The sequence below is a fragment of the Miniopterus schreibersii genome (assembly GCF_964146895.1).
Source record: "Miniopterus schreibersii genome assembly, chromosome: 10".
Classification (NCBI taxonomy): Eukaryota; Metazoa; Chordata; class Mammalia; order Chiroptera; family Miniopteridae; genus Miniopterus; species Miniopterus schreibersii.
In genome coordinates, this window is record NC_138110.1 from 44,883,862 (window position 1) to 44,896,525 (window position 12,664).

Sequence of the window (12,664 nt, forward strand, 5' to 3'; positions counted from 1 at the left end):
TTTCTTAACTCCCCAAATATTTGTTGTCTCTTCCACTTCCTTTTGTATGTAACATATCTATACACCATATCATCTCCCTGTATACACTACTTTACTTAAGTTATCTATCAACCTACCTACTGGGATGGTTCATGTACATGACTTACCTCCAACTAGAAAAACATTAGCTGGGTGTGAGTGGCACCTCTTAAAAATCACAGACAATTTCTCACTGAGTAGCTCCAACTTTATTAGTGGCAATGCATGAGAAGTTAGGGAAACAGGTTCTAGAACTGAGAACTGAGTTCTCTGTGGACCTAATTGCCATTTATATCTCATTTAGTGTTTCTAAAAAACGAAATATATAAGGTGACATGAACAGATGCTTAGAGTTAATGATGGTGATTAAAGACTCTGGATGCAATAAAAGCAACTAGAGAGAAGACAGTGGACATTAAAGAGAGAACAAGATAATCTGACGCAAGAACAACAGGTGCTTCTGATACAACGAACTAAAGCAAAACTAAACAAAACAAGATGGTTCAAGCTTACAGGAAAGATTTTTCTTAGATTCAGAACTTTATGCTCTGTTGCTCAATGGAAACTGATCCCAGTATCACTGCTGAAAGAGCCAGTTCTTCTAGGTAAGAAGTTGAAATTCTAACATTGCATATTGGAGAACTGATTTTTTTTCATAGAAAAAAAAAATAGTGTTTAAATACAGTTAAATATTTTTAGGATAAGTTCAAATAATTTTTGAGTCAAACTGGCATTTGTGAGCTGGTTTAGATAAAGAGTCAATGTTTTAATATTGTTTCATGTGGAAATGCATTGAGTAGCAAAGCTTTACCTTAGACAGAAACTTCTAGAACATAAATCAGTTTTTAATTTGGGAACTATGTTTTTTGTGGGGGTTTTTTGGTAATAGTTTGAGAGCCTAGCAGAAAATTACACTCATAACTGGAGGCTAGTAAATACCTGTTGGAAAAAAACCAGATGTATGCAGGCATTTCTGTCTGAATTCACTGGGTAAGAAGAGCAGTGGTTTGAGTGCTGGATGGAAAATGCTCCCATTCTTCAAGCAATAATTTTGAGAAACCACAAGCACAAAATAGTTACTACACACTAAAAATGATAATAAATCTTATCACAGCAGGGCAGGGATGGTGGTTTCAGCATGTAATTGTGTCCTCTTGGAGCTGTAAATGGTACAGAACTGTGACATGGATCAGCAAAGTGACAGGAAAGCTTCAAAGGACCTTGGAAGTAAACTGGATGTGTGAGTCTTAAACTCATTTGGAAATGTATATATAACAATTTCCACTCTTAAACCACATTTGATCCTTCCATTCATTCATTTTTATTTATTATTTATTTATTTTTCACCTAAAGTATTATTTTCTACCTCTGTGCTAACCAATACAACAAATTTAGCAGCTTAGTATAACAAAAATGTCATTTTACAATTACGTAGGTCAGAGGTACCTGGGAAAATCAGTGTATCAGCCAGCTTGACTCTTTTTTTTCTATTTCTGAATTTGTTTATTCATAGTTTTATTCTCTTTAGGAAACTCACTCCCATTTGAAAGAAATGTGGTCAAGCAGATTGAAATGTATCTTTTTAAATGGCTTGATCCTTCAGCTCACAATGCTTCCAACCATGTGCTGGTGTTAAAACAAGCAGAGAGAATGAAGCAGGACGGGGGGGAGCAGGCGGAGGAATAATGTGAGAGGAGAAAGTTGTAATATGAGTACAGTATCTAGATCTTCACTGATGAAATCCTTCTTGGGAATGCTTCCAAGATTTAGGAATTCAGCTCTGGAAATACTACGTTGCAAGTTACAAATGATGTTGTATTTTTCTGCCATAGAGTTCGTTATAAACACTCCTGGAAATGAGGCCTACATCTCGTTACGCCTACTATATAGAAACTTCTCCAGAGCCACTTGGAAGAGGAGAGAAAAAAGGGGATGTTAAAGCACTGTGGCAGCAGATTGAGAAAAACTGGAAGTCCATATAAGTAAGTAGATACACAAAGTGGTGGCTTTGTGGTCTTCTGTTACACATGCCTGAAACAGGCCTTCAAAATGCACCTGTCCTGAAGGAGACATCATTCTGTAGCTGAGAGCAAACACATGGTTCCAGACTCAGCTCCTAGGAAGAAACAAAGACCCCCTCTAGGGCCAATCCTTCTGAGCTTATCTCAGTAATAAAGAATCATGACCTGCAATTGCAAAGGAGGACTTAACATGGAAGTATGTCTTTTATAGATGTGGTAGACGTGAAGCCAAGTTGAATCTATTTTAATGTTTAAACTAAATAGAAGCTTCTCTTTGGAAACATGTCAGACTTGAAAATTTTTCTCCATGCTGCAATGGACTCTTACATACAAAGTCCACTGGTTTGCAGCTTTGATTGAGTGGAAAGGAATAGATTCTGAGTTCGGGTATAAAGTTTGCAAAAACAATGTAAAGAATAGCCAGAGTGGATTAAAAATTCTGTGCCATTCTCTTTAAGCTTGGGTTTTTTTAGTTTTGATTAAAAAGATCACAGAGAAGGAATTACTTAGATCCCTTCCTCAGGGGGTTGCTGGCTTAAGAGACCGAACTGATAAAACAAGAAAGATTAACTACACTCCATTTCTAATATGTGACCCATATCCCTCAGGGTGAATGATAAGGCCTGGCTTTGGTTGCATAGATCACTGATTAGATTTTTCAGGTGGGGACAACTGCAGTAGTCCCCCCTTATTTGTGGTTTTCCTTGCCTTAGTTTCAGTTAGCCATGGTCAACTGTGGTCTGAAAATATTAAATGAAAAATTCTAGAAATAAACAATTTATAGGTTTTAATCTGCATGCCTTTCTGAAGAAATCTTAATCCATTCACCTCTGTTATACCTGAGATGTAAATTATCCCTTTGTCCAATGTACCCACACTGTATACGCTGACCACCCCTTAGTCACTTTGCCTTCTCCATGATCAGATCCACTGCGATAGTATCAAAGTGCTTGTGTCCAGCTAACCCTTATTTTCCTTAATAATGACCTCAAAGCCATTCACATAACTTTCATATAGTACATTTTTATAATTATTCTAGTTTATTATTGGTAATTGTGATTAATCTCTTATGCCTAATTTATAAATTAAGCTTTATTATAGGTATATATGTATAGGAAAAAACATAGTGTATGTAGTGCTCATTACTATCCTCAGTTTCAGGCATCCACTGGGTGCCTTTGAACTTATCCCCCATAGGTAAGATATGACTACTATAAGAAAAAGCAGGAATGTAATGATCATGGTGTAACTAATCATGATCTTTCTTTATGCATGTAACTCAATGAAATAACAGCATAAATATTTATACATTATCTTTAATTTCTTGGTATAAGAATGGGATAAATGTGGAAAAACTTTCAAAAAATATTTATACCAAGGCAAAGTAACATTTATAATCATTAAATTTGACTGTCATTGTTAGCAGTGTAATGGCACCGCAATGTTACCTTGGTTCAGCAACCTCAGTACTTGAGTTCTGGCTAAGAAAGAATTCTGAGCCATGACTCGAATACAAATAAAAGTTTATTTAGAAAGTCACAGAAGTAGAAAGAGTGAGCTGTGGAAGAAGTGAGCCAACTGGGATCTTTGGGCTCAGGAAACAAGTTACAGAGATAAAAGAAGGGCCCTTGGAGTTTAGGAGAAAAAATAGGCAAGGCTATATGTGCCTGGAGGAAGGAGAATCTCAGGGGAGGGTCTCAATAGAATATTCATCAGCTTTCCAGGAGTGTCCTTTCAGGATTGTGGTCTCTACTGATTGGTTGGTGCCAGAGCAAGGAGTCATTAGTCATTGGGGGGGTCCTGATATCAGCTGTGGAGTCGTTTTGTCTACGTTTGCTGCTTTTCTGGGCCTAGAGCTGAAACACAACTGAGGCCTAGACGTTATCTCTAGGGCTTAATGCTTCAGGAAATGGTCATGCAATGGCTTTTATGGTGGTCCTATGAGGCTATTCTCAGGCCCACTTGCTCCCCCTCTAAGGGGGTCTACACATGACTAGAGACATTCCAGGGGAGGAAAGGTCAGGGGAGGGTCCAAACCACATGACCAGTGACAAGAAAGGTCAAGGGATCTAAATCTCATGGCCAAGGATCTGCTAGGGGAGGAAAGGTCACTCTGCAGGTGAGGTCCCACCCTACAATTGTCCATTGCTAGGCACTCAGGGCTTTCCACCCTGGTGACATTCCATACCTGGCCTATCTTTCCTACACTGTTCACGCCTGTCTAACTGCCTACTATGCCATCAGTATAGTTAATATAAATTTACTTTTTTTATCCAGGCTAAATAGAAAATAAATATTCCACTCTGATTGAGTCTCTGGGCTCAAAAAGTTTTTGGCTCTGCTCACCTATTATGCACAGTATTTGTAAACTTTAGATAAATAGGATATAAATATTTGCCATTTTGGTCTATTCTGCCTTCAAGTGACAAAGCCTGTATTATCTGTTAACTTTAATTACTGTGGATAGGTACTTATCTGTGCCTTGGCTGATTCTGTCCCTCTAGTCATGGTATTGGATGACACTTGGAGACACCAACTGTCTTTCTTTCTAGGACCTGGATTTCATCTGCCCAGCTAAAGAGCAGCAGTGCAGGAGACTCCCTCCCTGAAAATGATACTCTGCTTCTAATCGGGTTGCTTACTTGGCAACCACATCAGTGTATCCCTCATTCCCTAGAAATGTGTTTAACTGTTGGAATTGCTCCACCAAATTCTGAGTTCCCATATTTCACCATCATTCACAATGTTTTATACAATTACTTTGAATCCTAAGGGAGTTTTGCTTTTTCTTAATTTGAACCATATTTTTACACTCCAACCTTAGAAGTAAAACACTTATAAATATTCCACACTCTCATATCTACATTCATTTGTGAATTCCAGACACTTTTGTCTATATTCTGAATGTCCCTATATTCATGATATTAATTCCTCACCACTTAAAGGACCCTTTCATCTTAGTCTCAAGTTGGCCATTAGCAGTGAAGTCAGGCTCTCAGAAGAGCCAAGTGAAAATGTAAATCGGTGGTCTTTTTTTCTCTTTCTTGATGTGGACATTTAATTAATTAATAGTTTTAATTTTTTTTTAAATTTATCTTTATTGTTGAAAGTATTACAGATATCCCCTTTTTTCCCCCCATTAACCCCCTCCACCCTGCATCCGCGCCCCACCCCAGGCCTTCAGCACACTGCTGTCTGTGTCCATGGGTTATGCACATATGATATAAGTTCTTTGATTAATCTCTCCCCACCCACTCCCCACCCCCCCTTCCCACTGAGATTCGTCAGTCTGTTTCATGCTTCTGTGTCTCTGGATCTATTTTGTTCCTCAGTCTATTTTGTTTACTAGATTCCACATATGCATGAGATCATGTAAAACTGACTCAGGGAGGATCAGAAGACCTGAAAAGGCCAATAACATCTGGTGAAATAGAAGCAGCAAAAAAAAAACTCCCAGCAAACAAAAGCCCTGGTCCAGACGGTGTTCTTTTAATTAATGTCATTTTTGCTTTTCTTGCTTCTCACTGATATAAGCCTTCGATCAAAGTGCTAGAATACAACAGTTTTTGATGAAGACTGAAACTGGGTCAGAGGGGATGGCTTCTTGGCTAAAGAGTGAAAAATATAGGTAACTGGGGAAGTGGGTATACATGTCTAAGTTCATGCTCTCCAACCACCCTCCAAATGTATGCAAATGTTTGTTAAGTAAGAAATCATTGCATTCTACTGTATGAATATAAAACTTTATTAAACAGTTTCTGTTATTGGATACCTTTACAGCTTTAATCTATAAAACTAACACTATGATGGATAGTCATGATGTTGTTTCTTTTAAAAGTTCTTTCTTAGGATCCATCCATGTTGCCATAAATGGCAGAGTAGTATTCCATTGTATATTTTGTACCACACCTCAATGCTAAGCAAAATGTGTCAGACAAAAAATTAAGAACCATATGATTTTACTCATATGTGGGATATAAAAGTGAAAGCAGCACATGAACAAACAAGAAACGCAAACAAGAACTCATAGACACAGACAACAGTGTGGTGGTTACCAGAGGAAAGAGAGGTGGGGGTGGTGAAGGGTAAAGGGGGTCAAATATCTGGTGATGGAAGGAGATGCAACTTTGGGTGGTGGGCACACAATGCAATATACAAGGTGATGTATCATAGAATTGTACACTCAAAATGTATATAATCTTATCAACCAATGTCACTCCAATAAATTTAATTACAAAATAAAAAAATAAAAGTTCTTTCTTTTTAAAAATATTAGTCAAAATATTTCATGTTATTAATGTGACATTTGTTTAATATATAATTTTTATTTTCCTAGGAAAACAGAAGAAATTAAAAATTGCTCATAATCCTACCACTTTTAGGATTTGGTGTTCTGGCACACCTATTTCCAGAAGGCATGTCAGTCACAAGTGAAATCTTGTGAATATCCAACAAGGTATAAATTATAAATACAAGGTAGATAAAATTGCTCATTAAATAGTAAGCTTCCATTATTTAAATTTTATCAAACATTTAAATTATATCTATAAAAGCCATCTCTCTGTACTTCATCTCTGTCTCTCTCTCTAAGACCCTGAAGCCTACTAAAATTTAGTTATTTTATATGTGGTTTATATTTGGAATGAAAGCTATCCTGAATATAAGGAGGCATTCATGAAATAACACCAGGCTGGCAATCAAATGCCTATGAGGGTCCTGCAACTGCGTTCTAAAATTTCCTGGGCAAAGACGGAGTACTACAAACCTCCCAAATCTGTTCAATCTGGCCATTGATTTCCCAAATGCCCCCAAGGAACTCATTGCTCACTAGGAGAAACATGGGAAATCGGGGCAATTCTGTACCCTAATTGGGGACTTCTCTTCCCTCCAGATCAAACAGTGCCAGTTTTCCTGTTCCCTCTAGCAAAATGTACATAAAAGGAAATTATACCTGACTTATCTACTAGAGCTTTTGAGAGGTAAATAATGAAAAAACTAAGGGAAAACTAATAGAGCCAATTAATTTAAAACTTCAAAATAAAATCTGACAGTTTCAAAACAAAGGCAAATGAGCCATCTCAGTTTGGAGAGGCAGGCTATGATTTTCTTTCCCATCAAAGAAATTTTGTTTGCATAAAAAATAGCTTGGGAATAAATAAGCAGGTAGAGCTCTGCATGGTTCAGCACTGAAACTGATCTTATTTTAAATATTATAAAGTTTTAAAAAGGGAGAGAATGTGACATGCCAAGCCAAATGGAAGCCACGTGTAGATCTTTTGAAGCTGAAATGTGCCATTAGAAGATCTTCAGTGCGGGTAAGAAGAGGACAGATTATAGGAATAATTTTAGGAATAATGATTTAATTGTGGGTATTGGATTACAGAGTCATCATGGAGTGTTACTAGCATCTTCCTTCATGCTGCACACCCTGCTAGAATCTTTCACACAAATTTTTAAGTAATTCTTAAAACAGATCCTGTGAAAATATGTATCCTCATTTTACATATAAAGAAACTGACATTAGGAAAGTGTAACTAACTTACCCAAAGTCCAACAGCTTATAAGAGGAAGAGCTAGAAGATCCTCAAACATAGTCATAGGGATTTGGAAATTGTCTACTTAAACCAAATGCTTTGGAATACCCATGTGTGCATTTCATGACTCTCTACTTCTAGTCAAAGGTAAAATCAAGTTATTCCTGAGAATGCCTGTTAGGTTTTCTTTTCTCTTTTTCCATTGTCTAGAAATGCTTCCTGTCCTCTTCTTTCTCATCACCTGACTCCCGCTCTATTTCTTTTTCTTTCTCACTTCAAAGTCTCCTAAATGAAATGTGCCAACTCAATTGAAATGTGGTACCTCAGCGAATTGCTGTCAGACACTGTAACCTTTGGACCAGCTAGAATCTTGTCATGAAAGGAGACAGTGCATATTGGTGGAAGTTTAGGAAAATAAATCTTAAGAAATTTCATATTGGTAAAGTTCTTCCTATGAAGAGAAATTTTTTTAAAAAAAGTTAAGTTGTAAAATGGGCACTGTATTTATTGACAACGTTTTTATATGAAATATTCTGAGCATATAAAGTAAAATATATGTTGCAGATACAGAGACTTGAGGTAATGTGAAACAATGTAGCTTTCAAGATTTATCAAGAAGGTGGCTTTTAAAAGTTCCTTATGGTGTTTCAGATTAACAAGATGAGGAAAGTTGGACTTAATAGTTAAGCATGTAGTAGGTGAGTGACAGGGGGAAAAAGAGATTGTATATCCAGAGGGAGGTCTTTAGAAAATCTGCCAAAGGCCCTCTTTCATTTGATATGTTTATTAATAACACCAATTAGGCCAGAAATGGCATGTTTATCAAATTCAAGCATGATGTGCGCTGGAAGAGACAGAGATGACTATATTGAATGATAGTATCTAAAATGAACCTGACAGGCTGGATCTTGAACTAAATGTAAGGAGACCAAATTTAACTGACCTCTATATTAGGTTAATATTCAACCTCCCAAACGTAAGATGCGGTAACTATCGTTTAACAGCACTTTTGAAAAATAATTTTTTGGTTAACTGCTAGATCAACATGAGCCCAAAATGTGTTAACTGAATTTTAGTTCTCTGGCTGACCAACAGAATCCAGAACTGGGGGAATGATAACACCTTTGAGTTCTGTATCAGTCATTGCACTTTCAGTGAGTCGCAGGCAAACTGAGTTTGGTCCAGAGATGGTGAATGGCAGGAAACCATGCCATCTGGGGAAGTACTGAAAGAACCAGAATGCTTAGGAGAAAATTTATAATTCCTAAGTCATAGATGAGTTTTCAAAAGTTCAAACCATCCAGAGTCCCACACCATATTTTCAGAAATTTAGATTTAGTAGTCAGGCATGAGATTTCAGGAGGTTTTCACAAACCTCCCCAGGTGATGATCAGACATAATTTTCAAAACTCGGGTTATATGACTTCTAGAGAAGCTTTCAACTCATTTTACACTCCCAAGAATTTCGCTTTCCAAATTGCACATATTTTTTTAAATATTTCTTAAAATTGATCTGCCCTCAAATATGTATTATGTGTTCACTTTACGTCCAATACTGAGTTAGATATTACAGGGTAGTGCTACTGTTTCTCAAACCTTGCTCAGCCTCCCAGCTCTCAATCATTGGAGGAGCTTCAGGAAATAACACCCTACCATGCACACTGTAAATACAGGGTGGGGCCTGGGAAACATTTCTAAAAAGCTTCAATGATACATTGAAGGAGATACTTCATTTGCTAAAAAATGTTTGCCTCGCCCTGAGGGTGGGCTCAGAGGTTAGAGTGTGGCCCACACACCAAAGGGTCTCTGGTTCGACTTCCGTCTGGTCAGGAGGCAGGTGACTGGCAACCAATTGATGTTTCTCTCTTTCTCTCCTTTCTCTCTCTGTCTCTCTCTCTTTCCCCTTCCCTCCCTCCCTTCTACTCTCTCTAAAAATCAATGGGAAAAATATCCTTGGGTGAGGATTAGCAAGGAAAAAATATTTTTTGCCTTTTATAAATTGACAAGTTTTATTTCAGGGAGTGTGATGGAAGAAATGATGCAACTAGAAACAAATTCCAGGTGTGGCAGGTGTCGGCTGACACTCCCCACATCCTCTTGTAACACAGAAGGTTCCCGGAGATTAGATTCATAATTTGTTCTCCTTAATTGGTCCTCAAGATTTCGTGTGTGTCACCCCCATTACTGCTCATGCCAGCTCTGTGTACTCAGCTAGGGAAGAGATCACTGATAATTGTGGGATTCTGTGTTTGAAAAGCAAAGTTACATTTTATGTCCGTACTTTGTGAAGCCTACTTGGCAGCCTTATTAATTTGCAGTTACTGTGGTAATCACTATTCTGAGTGTTGTTGTTTTTTAAATGGGAAAGAAACCTAAGTTAGCATTATACATTTTAAGGCATACATTCGCATCCATCATAAACTTTAATTTATACTTTGGCCAAATAATTTTAACAGTTGCTATAAAATCAGTTATTTAATAACAGTTTTTACTACTATACTGAATGCAACGAAAGACAAGCTTAATAGCCTCATGTCCACAACAAATTTCCAGCTATTATTTGTATATCTCACATGCCTTTGACAACTCCATGGACTAGTCAAATTCCCACTGATTACTTTATTTGAATCTTGCTGAAACTAGTTTATCACATGCACACAGTAGTTTTTTTTATGAATACATCTGTTTTTCCAACCTCAATCTTACTTGGATTTACATCATTATAAAACTACTGTTATTTTCAATAGAATAATTTTCTATAATCATATCTGTGTCCCTTCATAGGACATCTGCAATTCAGTTCTAAGTACAAAGAGAAAAATGTGCATGAATAAAATATGCACTTAACATTTATATTTGCAGTAGTAAACCTAAGAGAAGGTTTCAAGGGGGTTAAGTAAAGGCATATTTTAGACATATGCCAAGATAGTTAAGTAAGAAAATTTAAATTGGGCAATTTTAGAGAAAATGTAAAATAAAAATTTTTTAAAACTGACACTAACCTGATTTCTCTTTTTGGAAACCTGCTTTTTAAAATTATGTTCATTTTCTTAAAATTATGAATACAGCTTTAATTATCTAAACTTAAGATAATTTTGAATATCTGAATTTAAGAAAGTCTAAAATTATTAAACCCAATGATATGAACTACTCAACTTATCAAATTTATCATTGCATCTTCCATGACACCCAGTGCAGTACTTGGCATGTGGAAATAGAGCACAATATGTGGGTGGATAAATAAATGTAAGGGCTTGTCAAGAATTCATTGTCTTCTTGAACTTGGATTGTTGGTTTAGCTAATATTAATTCTTGACCAATCAAATGGCTTTTGGTCTTTGAAAATTTGCAATGCATCAAAATAGTGGGTGGACGTCAATGAAAACCAATCAAGTGAGAACAAGCAAATGGTGCTTATTAAGAGCTTGCTGCAGCAGCAAGGGAGTCAGCCACTGTCACCTGTGTTTGTCCATGACTCAAAGGCAGGCAGAGGAAAGCTTTACAGTGGGACAAAGAGAAGGCTTCAGGTGTGCCCTTGGTGGAGAATGGTGGCTGTAAGCGAGCTAACTAGGGGAGGAGCACCTACCCTGATTGGTTAGGGGTGCGTATTTGGTCTTCACTGGTTGGTCCTAAGTTGGAAAAAGAGACAAAGATTAGGGATGCTGTTAGTTATTGATCAAATTCTGGCCATTTGGGGGCCAACTGTTACAAAGGGTTATGGTCTGATTTCCTACAGACCTAAAAACTCCGATTTACAGCAGGTTGGCTTGCTGGGCTGGTTACAATGGATAATGGATTGGTTTCTTGGGCTAGTTGCTATAGATTGCGGGTCAGAGTCCTATTTTTATATTTTGTCTGGCCACCGTCCATTTCTAAATTCAGTGTTTCAAGTCTTTACAAATGGGGCCATTTGTATAATCCAATGAGCAAAGAAAGAATTGGGTATGAGAAACTATAATTTTGTCCCCTGTGCCAAAAATATAGTTTGTCAATTGGTTGATTTTTTTGGGAATTTTATTTCATAGTTGTATTACAGTTACATATGCACAAAATCTGTCATAATGAGCACATTATGACAACCCAAACACACACATATGCACATTTCCCATTCTTGGGGCCAATTGCTGTCAAATCGGATGGCCATTTCTTTTGATGTTTACCTTCATATATCTAAATATGTTTATATACTGCAATTTAAGACTTTGCTATTGAGTCCTCACCTTGGAAGGTAAAGATTATGCTCTCTTTTACCATCACTCCTCATCACTTCCACCCATCTACCCTCATACAGCAGAAGCACCATACTTCTGTGCTTCCATCTTCTCAATACGGTTATATCATAACTTTGGTCAAATAAATACTCATTGTTAACTTTATTATAACAAGCAAATGCTGTTCACAGCTGAGACATGTTGTATCCTATGATTGCATTTTTTTTCCCCCACAACTTTTTGTAGTTAATAGTAGAGTTGTTTTTGCTGGCTTAATTTCTATCTAATTTCAACTTAATTTCTATCTTTATTTCATCTAAATTCTATCACAAATTCATTCCAAACTCTACATACAAATATCTAAATTCTCCTCTCAATATGTTTAAAGATTTAAGTATTCTATTTATTTCACCTTCTTGAAGATGTCTCTCATGGACCTTCTGACTCAATCCAGCCTTCTCTGGATCTCCTGCAGGGTTTCATTCTATGAAAAGCTACAATCTTAAAAATTCTCTCTGTCTTTCCTGTGTTGATACTCTTGTATCCCAAATTCTATGCCTTTTTAATTCTTGGCTTACTCTCTCATTTGGGTAGAACATATCTGTTAATACTTTCTTTAGAAACTATTAATTTTTCTCAAACTTTGTATATTTGAACATGTTTTTATTTTACCTTCACTTTTTATTATAGTATGGCTGAGAATACAATTCCAGATAGGAAACAGGGGTGTTTGTTTTTTTTTTGGTCTGTTTTAGAATGTTGAGGCTTTGCTCTATTGTTTTCCAGCCTTCTGGGTGCTATTGAGAAGTCTGAAATCATTCTGCTTCACAATCTGTTTTCTGGACCCATTTTTTCCTCTCTGGAAGTTTGTGTTATCATT